General features: G+C 42.7%; 1 protein-coding gene across 6 annotated transcripts in view; it reads right to left on the minus strand.

Moving 5' to 3' along the window:
- Positions 1–17,500, minus strand: part of LOC135089876 (uncharacterized) — a 148,483-nt gene that overhangs the window by 118,892 nt on the left and 12,091 nt on the right. For all 6 annotated transcript variants that reach the window (XR_010261683.1, XR_010261682.1, XR_010261678.1 and 3 more), the window contains exon 2: positions 2,072–2,390. The gene's annotated coding sequence lies outside the window, so the exon portion shown is untranslated. The remainder of the gene's footprint in view (positions 1–2,071; positions 2,391–17,500) is intronic.

Here is a 17,500-nt window from a genome sequence, read left to right on the forward strand (position 1 = left end):
ATTTACATTCTCGTACTAACACGAGCATGGCACAACACAGGCAGCCAGATACTCACAACACACTCGGGACCAGTGCACAACATGAAACCTTAAGACCTCCTTCCAGCTGGCTTCATTTTCTGGCTCGGTGCAGAGAAATAATTACAGTATAAAAGTCCCGCCTACACCTCTGACGCTCGCTTCATTACAACACTTGACATTTTATTATCTACATTAAAGGATACATAACGTCACACTCACTAACTACCTCTCCACTGCTCACCGAACCAACGCGCGTGATTCATAAAACCGAGATTGAAGCCTTGAGCTGTTTCGCGTCTGGCATTAGCATCGGGTTTGATGAGAAGATGTATCCAAGACAGGTAACGCTGAGGTTTCTTTTGTAAGAATATCAATACGGAGCAGACCGGCAGGCAATCACGACAACGGAGTACTGGTGGTCACAAGAGGCGATGATGAAGAGTCTACCCACGACGTGTGTGTGTGTGTGTGTGTGTGTGTGTGTGTGTGTGTGTGTGTTTCTATCCGCAGAGTTTTTTTACGCTTTACCTTTGATACTGAGACACTTTTTGTAACACTTGTAACATAAGCTTCACTCTACTTCCCGTGCCGCAGAGAGAGAGAGAGAGAGAGAGAGAGAGAGAGAGAGAGAGAGAGAGAGAGAGAGAGAGAGAAAACAGGACTAATCTCTCTGCAACAGGACTCAATGCAATGTGGGGCGCGTTTCAAAGACTTGTACAGCAATTCCAGAGAGAAACTCAGAATCTGGAAACTCGTGCCGCATAAATACAATATCTCGAGAGCTTCAGTGATGACCACGTACTTGTGTGTCCTTCACTGATGCTCACCAGGATGAATATGGTCCGCGGCACAACAACTTTAAGGCATGAAATAATGTGATGATGCGTCCCTCAACCTCTCCCGCCAACCCGCCCGCCATCCGCCCCGCCCCGGCATGCTGAGAGCCGCCTCAGGAGCTTGTGACCGCGCTCTCCAAGTCTGTAACAGGATCAAAGGCTTTGCGGGACGAAGCGGCCGTTGCCAACTGCCAACTAAACCCGGAGTTGAAACTAGGTAATGGCTCTCCGCCGGCCAGAATTTGAAATAAGTGATTGCTACGAGCGGAACATTGAACATTTAACTCTGCAAAGCTTGTGAAATGTGGAAAGGTGCTCACTTGCGTTCCTGGAAATAAAGCAACAAAGTGATGTAGGAAATAATACTGATGTTGACTGTAGTAAGTGTATTTCGCGTTAATCTTGTGTAGAACTGTGCCTGTGCTGAACATACACAGCAGCGAGGCAAAGAATAGGTGCTGGAACTCGCGCCGAGCCCTTTCAAAAGACTTTATTCCATTGATGCTATTAAGATAGTATACTGTGTACGGCCAGCGCTAATCCCAGGGGTGTGCCTTACCCAGATCCCGATGGCGACCCTAACACCAGCCTGCCTGTATTTACATCCGTACACCTCCTCCTCTATTTCCTCCACTATCCTATCTTACAATCTGTCCATATCCTCCAATTTTCGTTGATCCTTCTTGGCCTCTGCTTAGGGGCTGGCACTCAGGTGGACCATTTTTTTAAGAATCTTTTGTTGTCCGTATCCCGCTTACATTAAAAAAAATTAAAAAAATGCTCCTGACGGCTCCTTTCTGTCTCATCCTTTCCCCTTATTCCATAGCTATTTATCTCGGTACTTTCTGCCTAACTCCATTTCCTGTAACAGTATCATCCTCCTACTCTTCCTCCTCCCGTCGCGTCCCCGTCTCTCTTGCCTGACACACCCATTACACCGCTACACAAACACACGCTGTCTTCGTCTACCCTTTGTCGTCCATCACCATGAATGCCTCAACAACTCCGGCTCATCTGGAGACTGACGTGAAGGGGCATGCTATTACTAATAGTGTACGTGTGTGCGTATGTGTGTGTGTGGGGAGGGGCCGTTACGTATAACATCCCATCCCAGGACTGAACGCAACTTGTCGCTTTATAACACCACGATACGGCTTCATAACACCAGACGAGCTGTGAAAACTTTAACACAAAGATAATCAAGCGAGTCTTACCTTGGACAGGTTGCGTCGGTGCTGTGCGTGGAAGGTAGACAGTGGTAGTGGTGGTGGTGGTGGTGATGGCACACGGCACCAAGAGTTGGATGTCTACTCCAGAGTCCTGTTCAGTGTCCAGGAGGGGAAGTGTTTGTGCTGGGCCTCCCTCAGGATTAGTGTCCCATGAATGTCTCCAGCCTTGCGAGCGCTGAGGCGTCGCGAGGTGAGGAAAATAGCACTAATACGGTTTCACTTTCAAATTCCACGAACGACTGCAAACTTGAGTTAATTCCTTGCTTTCAAGTCACTTCTCTTCGGAGTTCTATTTCCCTGTGCCCTGTAGCGGTAATGAAATAAAACACATGTTGTAAAAAAACAGTCTACACATTATATAGCATGTGTGTGTGTGTGTGTGTGTGTGTAGTAGAGCCTGTTTCATATTGTTATGATTCATGGCGTTGCACTGCATGGTAAAGCAACACTAAGCAAGACGGATTGGATCAGGAAGTAAATATTGTTATAAAGCTGCGTCATTCTTCTCCCGAAGTGACATTGATGGAGCAGAGCACCGCAGCACGCGTCGCGAAGAGAACCTCCCCTGCCTGGTGTTTAAGGACGATAGAGCTGGGCGGCGAGGCGCTAATGGGACGCTCTGTTCCTCCCCGCTTCCCCACCACATCGGGCTTTGGGATTCCTCTCGCCTCTCATCTCTTTACTCTACACTCAGCTTCACTTTCAACTCCTCTGATCATTTTTCATTTCCTTCCTTTCTTGTCTTACAATGTTTGATCATTCATTGCACTTTTTTTTTAATCAGGACTTTCCCTCTCTCTCTCTCTCTCTCTCTCTCTCTCTCTCTCTCTCTCTCTCTCTCTCTCTCTCTCTCTCTCTCTCTCTCTCTCTCGTGGGGGAAGAGGCTATGGGGTTCTTTTGTCGGCAAGAAACAAAGGAAACGCTCATCACTGTATCTGTCTGTGACGTATTTGAGATAAACACTGAACCTGCGGATGATAACATTCATACATCATAATAAAGAAACAAAATACTTTAGTGGTCATGAGGAATCCCGCCCACCCACCCTCTCCCGCTTCCCGCCTCGGTGCTACTTAAACAAAGGAACACCAAATAAGAGGTTATGGCGGAGAGATAGGAAGTTTGTGTTGTGAAGTTTGTGTCGAGTATAAACAAGAGCCGCCACACAGAGGTCGAGGACAACACGGCAGCAGCTCTTGGTCGCGTCTCCTTCTGAGGGACGGGATGGAGGCAGGAGTGTACTCATTGTCCCACACTCCTGACGCCACACTCTGGGAATACCTAACCAATTCTTCTACACCCTCCCCACCAAAAAAAAAAAATAAAAAAAAAATAAAAATTCTACGTATTTCATAAAACTCCATGCAGCGACGCACGTTTGAGGATATACATACATTCATTCATATATACATTCATACTTACATACATACATACATACATACATACATACATACATACAGACATGGGTTGCCTTGGGACGCGGTGAGTGGCAAGGCCGAGCTGTGGATATTTCATACCTTCATTTATGTGCATATATCAAAGAATGTTTCTCTTCTTTTCTTTCATCACAGGGAGAGGGTGGCTGTCAGAGGACAGGAGCACCGCACTGATGAGGAGGGGGGTGTTGGGAGACGTGTGGATGTATCATGGGTAAGATTAGACAAATTTATGGATGCGGATGATAAGTGGAAATAGTTAAGTGCGTTTCATACAAAGACTGCTACGTGTAGGACTGATGGCTTCCTGCAGCTTCCTTTATTTTCTCGTATTCTTATGAAAAAAAAAAAAGAATAAATAAAATCAATAAATAAGCAAACTGTGAGGCAGCATTGTACTCGTTTCCCCTCCCTCATGAAGCAGCTGCGGGGCTCGAGTGCCTGTGATGAGTAACACATTCGATAGCTAAGCGCGTTTTTTTCTTTTTCTTTTTTTTTTTTTTTCTTAGCTTCCCCACAACAATCCTGACTTAAGACCATTATACTCGACATAACGGTCCGTACCAAGAGTCATGAAGATTTAGCGACGAAGATCAAAGGGAAGGATGATGCGAACTGAGAGTCTGCTGAATTTCTAGAACGAAGGTTTCCGGGAGAGACGAACGAAAGGCAAGGTCTACACCGTGTCATCCGGTTTACCTTCGAGGAAAAATGTTTATTTTCCAAATTTAGCATGGCAAATAGTTTTAGTTTAGTTAAAACAACCTGAGAAAATATTTTCCTGATTGGAAAGTCGTGCATTATAGTTGCAGCAAATATGTTTGTCTTTTTACAACTACAGCACGAGCCTTCAATGCGCAGAGTTGTCCATGGTGTGCACCAAGAGGTGTCAAGGAAACACAGTTGTAAAAAGGCTGCTTTATATTAATGTAAACTGAGGGAGGTACAGAGGGATGCCAGCCGGTAAACCCGTGCCCGAAGCTAATCGAGACTACTGCTCATAAAGGAAAGTGCGGGCTGGGCCTGAGGGTGCCGCTCGTTGGGTGGCAGACACAGTGTGGCTGTTCGAACCAGGACACTTGTACAATATCAGGTCATCCCCCAAAAAGAAAATGGTAGGTTAGATAAATAAATTATCTAATTATATCAAACTACATGAGAAAATATTTTTTTTATGTTGCCGTTCTTCACAAGTTGGCGCTCAGATTTGGATTCAAGTCATATAGCATTGTTACCAACACCCACGCGTGTCATACCGCCTCCTACTTTACCTTCCCGAACGACTTGTGGTAAGAATTGAAGGCACGGTCTGAGACCGTGCCTACATTGTCGAAGGGAAGGTACGCATGCTCGACCTTCATGCCTCTTGGTACGGGCCAATATTTTTTTCCTGTTCTGAGAAGCCCATCTACGGACTCCCGCCATCACTTTATCACAGAGGAATGTGACTCTGCATATCCTCAGGGACCAAGTGCCGTAATAACTACGAGGTTTCTGAAAAAATAAATAAATAAATAAATAAAATAAAATAAATAAAGATAAAATAAAATAAAATAAAATAAAATAAAATAAAATCTTCAGCTAATCGGGTTGTGCATGTGGGCGGCCTCTTTCTTCCAGTTAAATATTGGACGCCTGTCACAATACTATTTCATAAAGAGTTCTCTCGCCTCGCTTGGTGTTTGCTTGGCCTCCATGCAGACCTTGAGAGGCGCGTCATGCCTCTTGGCTTGCTTGCTGGTCCTCCTCTCAGGTCCCCACAGGATGTTGATAAAATGCCGCTGAAAGGAAACCTGGTTGTTGAAAAACGTTCCTCTTCCAGTTTTGATGCAAGAGACAAACCTTTCATCTCCCTTCCCCTCCTTCCTCTCCCTTCTTTGTCGCCTTGCCCTCATGCACAGCCACGCCACGCCGCCTTCCCCCGGCAGAGGAGCCATCCCCCGTCAGTGCCGCAGTGCACACAGCAAGTGGCAAGTTCCCTTTACCCACGGAGCCCCTTGGGACTCGTGTCTCGGTCTGACCTTTACTGCGTCAAGGCAGCGTCAAGGAGCACCATCAGTGGTAAAGAAACAGAAAGGCAGGAATCTTAAGATTTCTTTAAGAATACAACGATGAATGAGGAAGATTCGAGCAAAGTTTGCCATCTCAAACTTCCTGGCGTCCAAATTTACCAAAGTTTACAGTCCTTCGAGAACTTTCCGTAATTTCATTAGCTTTTGATAGAGTTGCAACAGGAGGACAAAACTTGGCGGCCATGTGTGGCTTGGCTTGGCGCGGCTAGTGTCAAGAGACCTGCTGACTTACGCTCCGAACCACCAAGGAGACCCCCAGGCAGCCTCGTTACCTTGATGTTTATGACTTACAAACAAACAAGTGAAGACTGCTCAGGGAGTTTTGGGGGCCTGTAGCGAGAAAGAACCAGCGGCCTCCTCCATCCCATCACTGCAAAAGATATCCCCTACAAAAGTTTACAGTGAATGGTTGTAATCGATGCCTTCCCTGCTCTCCCCTTCCTGTACAGCCACAGCTCGGCAACGGCCTTTGCAATGTAATGTTCGTTTCTCACCTCAGTAAATAAAACAAGCAACAGACTTTTCACTCCTAAATTGACAATCGTTTCTCTTTTATCCTTTATCAACATAAATGGACTAAGGAAAGTTTTTGTTCTTCTCTTCACTGGCGGCAAGCAAAATTCCTCCTTGCTCTCTCCCTTCCCGAAGCGTTCATCCTCTCTCCCCCTCTCTCTTCGTCGTCTTTTTCTCCTTTCCACGCACTTCTCCCACCCCTTTCCCGGCGCCCACTCCTACAACTCTCATGGTCGCAGTTACGACTGTGGCCGCTTCAGCCTCCCTTCCACCCACACTGGTATCGGGGAAGAAAAAGAAAACACGGTATGTATAGGAAAAAAACAAATCCGAGTTCGTGGAAATTTGGCAAAGCTCGGTCCAAGGAAGTTGTCCAATGCCACTGGAAGCAAAAGAAAGCGACGAGGGGATGCCAATGGTTACGAAAGGTTGTCGCATATAACGCCACTAATACTATTCACATTTATGAGAAGTCTTTTATGGAAAATGTTCATATGTTAAACAAGTGGAATCGTGAGAACACTTCGGGGCGTGGTATCAGTCGAGTTCGATGTTACGATTAAACCTCTACGCTTTTGAACTGTTTGATCCATTTGTGTGAGTTGTGATTAGCGCGCATCTCGTACAGGGGACGGTTGGCGCCACGCAATACAAACCCATTCGCAAACAACTTTATCAAACGGAACTATTAAGAAGGGAGGTGGCAGGAACGACTCCAGCGTAATGAAGTAAAGACGGGATGGATTGTAAGTAAAGACGGGATGGATTGTACGTTCTCTCTCTCTCTCTCTCTCTCTCTCTCTCTCTCTCTCTCTCTCTCTCTCTCTCTCTCTCTCTCTCTCTCTCTCTCTCTCTCTCTCTCTCTTTCTCAGTTCAAAGTGACTAAAGCTCCCGCAGCAGAACTGGTTACGGTACAGTGATAGGTTGCTGGACATTGCGCCGTGAAGTGTTTACCTGGTGGTGGGACATTGGTGGCTGGCGGACGGGCCGGACAGAGAAGAGGGGCAGAGAGGCATTATAGGTGTAGCAATGCAGTAAGGAGTGAGGGAATGGCTAAAGGAAGGAAGGTGATGCAGAAAATAACGTAATACCAGTTCTAAGAAGGAATAGTCTTTCATTATTTAATCGATTTCTCTATAAGTAATACTGGCACATATAAACCATCTGAAGTTACTGTCGATATATATTTTTTTTTATTTCTTATTGCTGCGGTAGAGAGGAGACAAGGATTGTGTCGCTCTAAACATAAGATGGTGGGGAACACCTAGCTAGGTCAATGTCTGGTATCATCTGTAAGTTTGGCGTGGGGTATTTCTGTTGATCAGTGGGCCTCATCCCACTATCAGCAACAGCAGCAATATGGCGCCGCGGTTAGCCGACATAACTCTGGCATTTTACGTAAGACTGATTTATTAATATCCTCTCTGGGCCGCAACAGCTGGAGTCATGTCACGCTAAAAATATTAAACGCCTAAAAATGTAAATAACATGGAATGGCAATTAAAAATGCTTTCGAATATTAAATAAATAAACGTTTGAAATAGCAAATGACAGCAGGCGAGGCTTAAAATAATATTAAATTTTATAGTAGACGCCAGAATTCCCCAAAAAAGAAAAACACATAATTTCCACATGTTCTGAGATCGCGACTCGTCTCAACCACTTTAACTAACTTGGGTAAAAGAGAACACACCCATGGCCTGTAGCTTCCCCCGCAGTGTAAATCCCACCTCTTCATCCGGTGTTGTCCGCATGGCCCGCCGTCCCCTCCCCGGGTCCTCACTAAAGTTGTCCATCTGTTACCTCGCCACGGGATAGCGTCCGCCCACTGTTGGCTCTCCTTTTTCCTCGCCACCAGAAAAGTTGCTTCTTACGGCGTCCCCTCTTGGAAATGTCAGATTGCCTTGGAGATTTTCGACACAAGGGCAGCGCCAAGCCATACACTGGCCTTCAACTTTTATCTCTTTGCCTTCTTTCCAACTTCAGAAGGTGCGGCCACAGATGTCACTACTGTAGATACTCCTTTTTGATCAATGTCTCCTGGTGGTGGTGTGTGCGCTCTCAGACCAATACGCGGTTGTCACAGTGAGATTAAAATGTTGCAAGACGATTTGAGTATGAATAAATTTCACTGGTACACATGCGCCGAACTGATAATGTATCGACGATTAGGATAAAGAAATTATATCCCAGAAATGGTAAAGGAAGGCAGGGCAGGCAGCGAACTAGATACTATAGTTACGAATAGACAGATGGGAAGAACTTCGCATTTGACTGAAATGAGAAGGCTGAGGAGAGTTATTACCCTGCAGTGGAATCAGAAAGTGACAATGGTGATGATGATGATGATGATGATGATGATGATGATGATGATGATGATGATGATGATGGTGATGATGATGATGATGTCTTAAAAGTTTATATGATGAAGTCCACAATTCCTCTTGGGGTTTCATGTATGCATTTCCGATGCCTCAGTCGTCTCCAGTTTATGAGAGTGTGATTACACTAATATAGAAACTAATTAAACACATACAAGACGATTTCCTTTTTCTTCAAACTATTTTTTTTATACGTACGAGTATAATATTTGAGATATTCTGAATATTAAGACAGCTTGCAAATTCACATATATATCTTTTAACAACATTTTTCGATATATCTCTCTCTCTCTCTCTCTCTCTCTCTCTCTCTCTCTCTCTCTCTCTCTCTCTCTCTCTCTCTCTCTCTCTCTCTCTCTCTCTCTCTCTCTCCCCTTTTTTTTTCTGCAAGTCGCAGCACGATAATGGACGCTACATTTAGGAATCAATTCTTAATGATTTCGCTTTCTTGCTTACTGGTCTAATTTCACATGGCTCTAGTGAAGTCATAGGACTCTTCAAAACTGTTTTCATGAATTGCGTCAGTTTAACAAGTATTATACATCATGAGAACCAGTCCAATCGCCTCTGCGGTCTTTGCAAATAGACCCTGTGAGAGAAGAGAGAGTCTAAGAATGGGAACTTCAATCAGCCCAATGTTTGCTTGTCCAATCAGCACCAGTGTGGATGGCTGTCACGGCGGGAGGCAAGTGGCGCCCTCCTGGTCCCGCTCTCCCGTTACCCGCTCTGCACCTTTACAGAAGCGCCCTTCACCACGTAAACAAGCACTACGGGTGATATCGACAGCTTGGCCAGTTTTTATTGTTATTCGTCTAAGTAACGTGTGTACAGATGGTACTGAAATGTATTATATATATATATATATATATATATATATATATATATATATATATATATATATATATATATATATATATATATATATATATATATATATATATATATATATATATATATATATATATATATATGTATATATATTTTTTTTTTTTCTTTTTTCATAAGTTGATCTTAAATGTTGCTTTTGTTAATGTTCTTTTGATGATGTTTCGGTCATTGGTATTTTGTTGTTTTTGTTATTGTTGTTGTTGTTGTTTGTGTTGTCGCTGCGATGTTGTTTTTGTTGTTGATGCTTCTGTTGTTTGTGCTCTCGCTGCGATGTTGTTGTTGCTGTTGTTCTTGTTGCTGTTGTTGTTGCTGTTGTCTGTATTGATTTTTTTGTTGTTGCTTCTATTCTTTGTGTTGTTATAGCGGCTATTGTATTTTATATGCATGCATATTTGTATGTACTATATATGCATGTATGTTTGTATGTATGTATGTATGTACTATACATGAATGTATGTCCATATATGTTCCCGGCAGTAGCCTCACATCCTTAATTAAGATCGCGCCCATCAGAATGCTTCACCAACTCCATCATTCCTGCACCTGGTGCCATAAACATCATATACAAATAACTTCATAATTTCCACGAGAGTCTGCGGAACACGTAATAAATATAATCTAAACTATTTGCCTAAACTTTTCCACCAGCGGCAGGCACTTTACGATAACTATGCCTTAATTGTTAGTGAGGATAATTATATTAGTGTCAGGCAACTTCATATGAAAAACCAACAGATAAGCATGTACTTATTTCATTCAGGTCTTGCAAGCGGTTTGTACAGTGGTGGTCAGAAATCTATTAACGTGATGCACTCAGTACCATTGTGCTGACTGTTTCTCGATCTGACGTCCTCTGGTATGCTCGCAAAATCTCTCAGTTGGCAGATTTGTAAAGAGACCGTCATCAAAACATAAACCTGAAGATTGAAAGAAAAGACTGCACAGAGTAATTTGATTCTTGATAACCACTGTACATCAAACTTCACTTGTAAAGAAATTGTCATCAGAACTGAGGTCTTAAGATTGAAGGAAAATGATGAACCCTTCCGACATTAAAAAAAAAAAAAAATATATATATATATATATATATATATATATATATATATATATATATATATATATATATATATATATATATATATATATATATATATATATATATATATATATAAATGATGATAATAAAAAAAAAAAAAACAGTCTAAGCGAGTACAACCAATAATTCGGCTTCTGATCACTACTGTATGTACATGAGTCTTCAGTGAGGAGCACACTCGTACATAAACTCGAAGGTCACAAAAAACTTCCCCGTTAACTGAACAAAGGGGAAACACACAAAACGTAGTGAAAGTGAATGAAGAAGGTTATTTAGCCTGAGATTTAGGACTAAAGCAATAAAAGGAGCAGCAGTACCACACAGGCTGCAGCGTCTAGTGTGCACTGTGCATGAAGTGCCTTTTCCAGATCCCCATCTAGATGATACTTTAGTTAGACTGATGACGATTCACTGAAGAGCTGGCTTATTTCGTACTTTTTTGCATAACGTCCCCAATCTCTGATATCGGGGCTTTTAAATCATATTCTTGCCAACACATGCATTACGTGGGTGGACAGCAGGTGTATGTGCAGGTCACCGCTACCACCGACTGGTTAGCAAAAAGGCATCTAGAAGCTATTGAAAACATTATTCATCTGTTAACAGCATCACTAACTGCCACGTTCTCTTATGCCTGGAAATATAACTACGAATTTTAATGACTTCTAAGATACCAAAGACCCGTTTAGCAAGAATGATTTATGTTTTGAGGAATGCTAAGGGCAGTGCAGCGGAATGCACGCGCAGTGAGCAGAAAGGCAGGAAGGGGACAGTGGAGACCTACCTACCCTGACACTTCCATCCCACGGTCCCTTCTGTTTCTATTTATAACAGCCCTGCATGCCTCTCTTGCACAAGCTCACCAAGGACACTGCATAGCCAAAGGCGGACTTGTCGTTAAATGTGTTGTGAGAGAGACTGAAGGGAGTGTTCCAACGCCTTACTCGTCCAGGCAATAAAAGTGACAGACTGTTAATTTCTGTACATTACTGCACCACCACGGAAGTAAAATATTCGTCACCCCCGCCAAAGGGCAACGGCCGACCACTTCCGAGAGAAAAAACAAATAAATAAATGAACATGTAACCTACACGATAAAAACAAATTAATAACTAGCCTAGGTACAATAACGTTACAGTAAAACAAATTAATAACTATCCTGCAATGACGCCATGGTGAATCATGAATACCAAGCCTACAAGGACATCACAATGATACAAATGAATGTCTAGCCTACATTGACGTTACGAGGTACGAAAGTCCGCAAGAAATACAAATTGTAATTATAATTAATCTTCCAACAAGATAAATGGCTCGGCGTAATTTCAAGGTTTCATCGCAGACCTCCTGAGACCAATGCTGGGTTCACCCTCTACCAACACGCTGCTTGCTTGTGTGTGTGTGTGTGTGTGTGTGTGTGTGTGTGTGTGTGTGTGTGTGTGTGTGTGTGTGTGTGTGTTTACGAGTGTACCATATAAGTAGTCATGTGTATACTTACATACAGGCAGGTTGACTTAGAGTCTTAGACCAATAAATAAACATTGATTTCATTGGTAAACAACGTGACTCACTGGCAGACAGACACGTACAGATACATACATATTACGATAGAAACTAAAATGTGGATATCTTATAGGTATGGTGAGATATGTATAAATAAATACAAAGAAGAATGGATCTAAGAGAGAGAGAGAGAGAGAGAGAGAGAGAGAGAGAGAGAGAGAGAGAGAGAGAGAGAGAGAGAGAGAGAGAGAGAGAGAGAGAGAGAGAGAGAGAGAGTGTGTGTGTGTGTGAAATACAAATGTTTTTCCAAACATGTGCTGATACCATATTGTTTTCAAACAAGTCACCGAACAGTGTCGTGGTTTGGTCGTGGCTGCTACAAAAATATTCCATTTTATCTGACATGAAATATATTTGAATGGACAACAAAAATATAATGATTTCGTCTAACTAAAGAAAAAAAATAATATGGTTATAGCCATTGTGGAAGGTTGGTAATGCATGGTAAATGTCAAACGGTGATTTTACTTTACTGGCTGCCGGCTGAGTATTGCGGGAATATGATGGCGGCACGTGAAGGAGCCCAGTGTCAGGACAGTCTGTGGCACGTTCATCAATGAAAAGAGAGTTTTCTTGTGATCCTGGACTAATACTTGAACCTGTTGCCTCTACATTTCCATCCTGGAGTAAACATCCCTAGCATTTCATGAATCTGCACATCCCACTCCCGCCACCATCCCTCGCATGGCCAGGCTCATTCATGGACGCCTACTAACCTAGTGTTGGATGGCAGGGATGGACTGGCCTGGCAACGCAGTGTTCACTCGTCTAACGCAGCTACACACCCACTTGACATGTGCTGCTCAGCCTGGTTTCCTCCTTGCAGTAGTATACTAATATTACTTTTTTAATCGATTAGCTTCTTTCGTTTATCCTTACACTTTCGCAGGATCCTTCACTGCCACGTGAAAAGTTATGCCATTAGATGACGTGCAAGCGTTGACTAATAGTCGTGGGACAACTACAAAGGAGGCGCTGGAGATGAGGGTGAGGCAAGGTGTGTGCGGGGTGGGAGGGAGAGCAGTTTGAAGCAGCGGAGCTCTGCTAAATTTCATACCCAAGGACCAAGAGATTCACTTCAGAGAAACTACATCAGAGAGCCTTCATGAGGAGCTGCAGCTTAAAGGGAGTTTTCAAGAGAGAAGGGAGGGAGGGTGGGAGCTGTTGCAGGAGTGATGAGAGAAGGGGGAGTAGTCCTTCAAAGCAGCAGTCCCTTTCTTCTCCCACTTGATGGATAAACTTTTTTTTATCTCTTTTAAAAAGTATGATTTGTAGCAGAAAGACAACTTTCTGATAAACACGCACGCGCACACATACCCACCCATCCACACCCCTCAGCCTCCACACACACTCGTGCATCAACTGCAGGAAAGACTGGATTAATGCCAATTTTGAGATAGGCTCCCACGAGTTAAATTCAGATCTTCAGTACTACAAGATACACACAATCAAGTTAATACACACACACACACGCGCACTTTACTCCATCCAGGTCCTTATCCACCAGCATTCCTGATGTCTTGTCCTGAACACGTGACAAGACAAGCAGTGTGCTAAAAGAAACAGTGCACAATTCTACTGACACTGCAACATGCCCCAGATGGGTAAGACAAGCAAGATGATGGACAGTCGTGGAAGGAGCACGCACGAGTATGCACCTGATCTGTCCTGGGAGAAAGAAAAGGACCGGGATTGGGTGTCGTAGGAAGAAATGTACAAGTAATACAGCGAAAAAAAAACCAGCAGCTAATGGAAATACTAAAGCTGAACTATACCCCTCACAGCTATGTTTCTTTTATCACCCATGCTTTCAAGTCTGTTATATATCTTGCCGTGAAGTTTTTACTCATAGTTTGACAGGAAAAATGTAGAGTAATATAATGAAGGGAACAAGCAGCTTATGAAGATTACTGAAACTGAACTCTACCAACAACTAAGTCTCTTTTATCTCTCCTACTTCAAATAGTGGTGAATATCTTGGCGCGAGGCTTCTGTAGTGTAAGGAAAGCGATTCTCCACACGTTGTATTTACCTGGCAGCGGTAGACAAGGTTTTATCAGGTAAGGCATGCTCGTGTTGGCCATCCCGCCTCTCTGTCTACCGTTGTAAGATGCGAAGTCACGAGTATTCCTGTCGCACACCAACTCGATCTGTTAGACATCAGCTGGTACTTCTCTTACTGATATTTTATTGAAGTATTCACTGCACTTTTTTTTTCCATTCTATTTTGTTCTATTTACTTGTTTATTTTTATTTATTTATGTATTCATCTGCTTATTTATTTATTCATTTATTTATTTACGTGTGGATTTGTCGATCTTTTTCAATTATTCACTTGTTAACTCGTCTATTTGCTCGTTTGTTTATTTCTTTGTTTACTTATTTCATTAAACAGTTCATTTATTTAACTACTCATTTACACATTCATCTATTCAATTCAATTTCTTCTTCCTCAAGTAATAAGAGTAAGATGTTGAAGTGGCACGGGCAGTGACAGTGAGGCGGGAGCTGTGAGAAGAATCATACAGGAAGTCATGAGGTGCCCGCTACACGATCCGGCTGACCCACCTACGTACACTTCTGTATACACAAACTTCCCTTCAAGACACACAAACTTCCTCTCGAGTGTGACTGTTTCAATAGTTCTTTCCCATGCTACTTGAGATAGTTGTTACTATTCGAGGCTTTATTATTGTTGTTGTTATTATTATTATTATTATTATTATTATTATTATTATTATTATCATCATCATCATCATCATAAGTATAGTGGTGGCAGTAAAGGTGGTGGTGGTGGTAGTAGTACTAGTAGTAGCAGAAGTAGTAATAGTGGTGGTGATTGTGGTAGTAGTAGTAGTAGTAGTAGTAGTAGTAGTAAGAGCAGAAGCATCACTATATTATTATTATTAGTAGTAGTAGTAGTATCATTATTATCATTTTCTTTTACTACGTATCACCATCATCTTCATCACCACCATCACCACAACCATCATCACCATTAATAACCATATCCATATCATCCTTCCCCTTTTTATCACTAGCGTCATTATCATTAAGGGCAAGGGTAAAGGGAACGGCGCCTGAACTACAATGCAAGGGTCGTCGCCGCTGTCATCAAGGTTACTCTTAAAGTGGGAGCGGTGGGCACGTCACTCGCTTTAAGGTACGTCTTCAAACTGCAGGCGAGCGAGCGAGGCAGGAAAAAGGAGCGCCGCCAGATAAGGAAAGTTACGAAAGAGAGAAAACAGAATAAAAGAAAAACAAAAGATTGAGACAACGGTGCATTTCTGGCTTGAATATTCAGTTGGTTCACTTATTTCTAAGGTGTCGTGAAAGTTTTTCTGTTTTTATTTCCTCACACCTGTTTCGGTTCGTTTCTTGACTGTGATGTGATTTAGTTTGTCTGGTAATGTTGTGTGTGTGTGTGTGTGTGTGTGTGTGTGTGTGTGTGTGTGTTTAGTGATGATTGCATTGGAAGTGCTGGTATGTAGTATAGTAGTAGTAGTAGTAGTAGTAGTAGTAGTAGTAGTAGTAGTAGTAGTAGTAGTAGTACCAGTAGTAGCAGTAGTAGTGGTAGTAGCAGTAGCAATAGTAGTAGTAGTAGTAGCAGTAGTAGTATGTTGCTTTTGAAGAAGAAGAAGAAGAAGAAGAAGAAGAAGAAGAAGAAGAGAAGAAGAAGAAGAAGAAGAAGAAGAAGAAGAAGAAGAAGAAGAAGAAGAAGAAGAAGAAGAAGAAGAAGAAGAAGAAGAAGAAGAAGAAGAAGAAGAAGAAGAAGAAGAAGAAGAAGAAGAAGAAGAAGAAGAAGAAGAAGAAGAAGAAGAAGAAGAAGAAGAAGAAGAAGAAGAAGAAGAAGAAGAAGAAGAAGAAGAAGAAGAAGAAGAAGAAGAAGAAGAAGAAGAAGAAGAAGAAGAAGAAGAAGAAGAAGAAGAAGAAGAAGAAGAAGAAGAAGAAGAAGAAGAAGAAGAAGAAGAAGAAGAAGAAGAAGAAGAAGAAGAAGAAGAAGAAGAAGAAGAAGAAGAAGAAGAAGAAGAAGAAGAAGAAGAAGAAGAAGAAGAAGAAGAAGAAGAAGAAGAAGAAAGAAGAAGAAGAAGAAGAAGAAGAAGAAGAAGAAGAAGAAGAAAGAAGAAGAAGAAGAAGAAGAAGAAGAAAGAAGAAGAAAGAAGAAGAAGAAGAAGAGAAGAAGAAGAAGAAGGAGTAGTAGTAGTAGTAGTAGTAGTAGTAGTAGTAGTAGCAACAGCAGCAGATGTAGTAGAGGAGGAGGAGGAGGCACAGTGGCAGTAACAGCCCACGCCTCACCTAGTGCTATCACTTCGCCTGTAATTTCACGACTTTCTGAACTCGCCCACTAACTAGACACCTTCCCCCATCAACCACGCGGCTGCACTACATAAACCTTTCTTTTTTCTGTGCATCCTCACTCTAACTTTATCCATCTTCGTAAGGCAGGAATTAACCATTATCCTCACTCCCTCATTCCTTCTAGTGGCAAGCCCCGCAACCTCACGCCTTTCCCCGTACTCCCACCTCCGCACAGCTTTCGTCTCCTTGCACAGTATTAAGAATCCTGGGGAACTAAAGTGACTTGCCTTTTATCTTCCCACTTCAAAGGAACAACATTTAGCGGGCTTTTCTCCCCTCAGTCCCTCACCATACCATTTATTTCACAGCCTTTGCTCAACCACCGGCGGAACCATAATGAACTCAACAAATTTGGGTGCTCAGTTTGTATTATACATTATTGCTAATTTTCTGTATTTTTCTTTTGACTTCATGCAGCGTCACCGTTCACAGCTACAACACTTTACAGTCACTAATCAGCCTATTGTAAGGGGAAACAATTAGGAACGATTGTAGCTGTCACCACAACGAGACTGTACGAAGGATGAGAGAGCGTGGATGAAGAGGACACAGGATAAAGATTGATTAAGGTGCGGGATGGAGGCTGTGCAGGGAGTGGCGTCGACGTTCCTAGTCATAACAAGTATTTTACAGCCACTGGTCAGTCTATTGTAAGGAGAAACAACTGGGAACGACCGTATGTAGCTCGATGAAGAGGACACAAATAAAAGACTGACTAAAGATGGGGATGAAAGTTTTACAGGGAGGGGCTGGGCGTGGCAGACAGGAACAAAGCAGACACAGAGCGTGCTGAAATAGGGAAGAAAATGGAAAAAGAAAGTAGGTCCCCTGAGCCGGAGAAGAAAGGCGCCAATGAGAAAGAGGAAAATAGTGAGGTTGAAAGGAAATACCGAAGATGAAAGAGACCGCGCTCAGGTGGGGAAGGAGATTGCAAAAGGGAAACAAAAGAGGAGGAGAATGAGGGAAGAGAAAAAGACAAGGAGGAAGTGTGAGGTCTAGAATGAAGGAGAGTGAATCTGTGAGGAAGCACCGCGACGAGAGAAGACTTGGGCTGGGAGAAGGAACTGAGGCTGGGAGAGAAAAGACTGTCACTGAAGAAAAAAAAA

The sequence above is a fragment of the Scylla paramamosain genome, chromosome 3 (genome assembly GCF_035594125.1).
Source record: "Scylla paramamosain isolate STU-SP2022 chromosome 3, ASM3559412v1, whole genome shotgun sequence".
Classification (NCBI taxonomy): domain Eukaryota; kingdom Metazoa; phylum Arthropoda; class Malacostraca; order Decapoda; family Portunidae; genus Scylla; species Scylla paramamosain.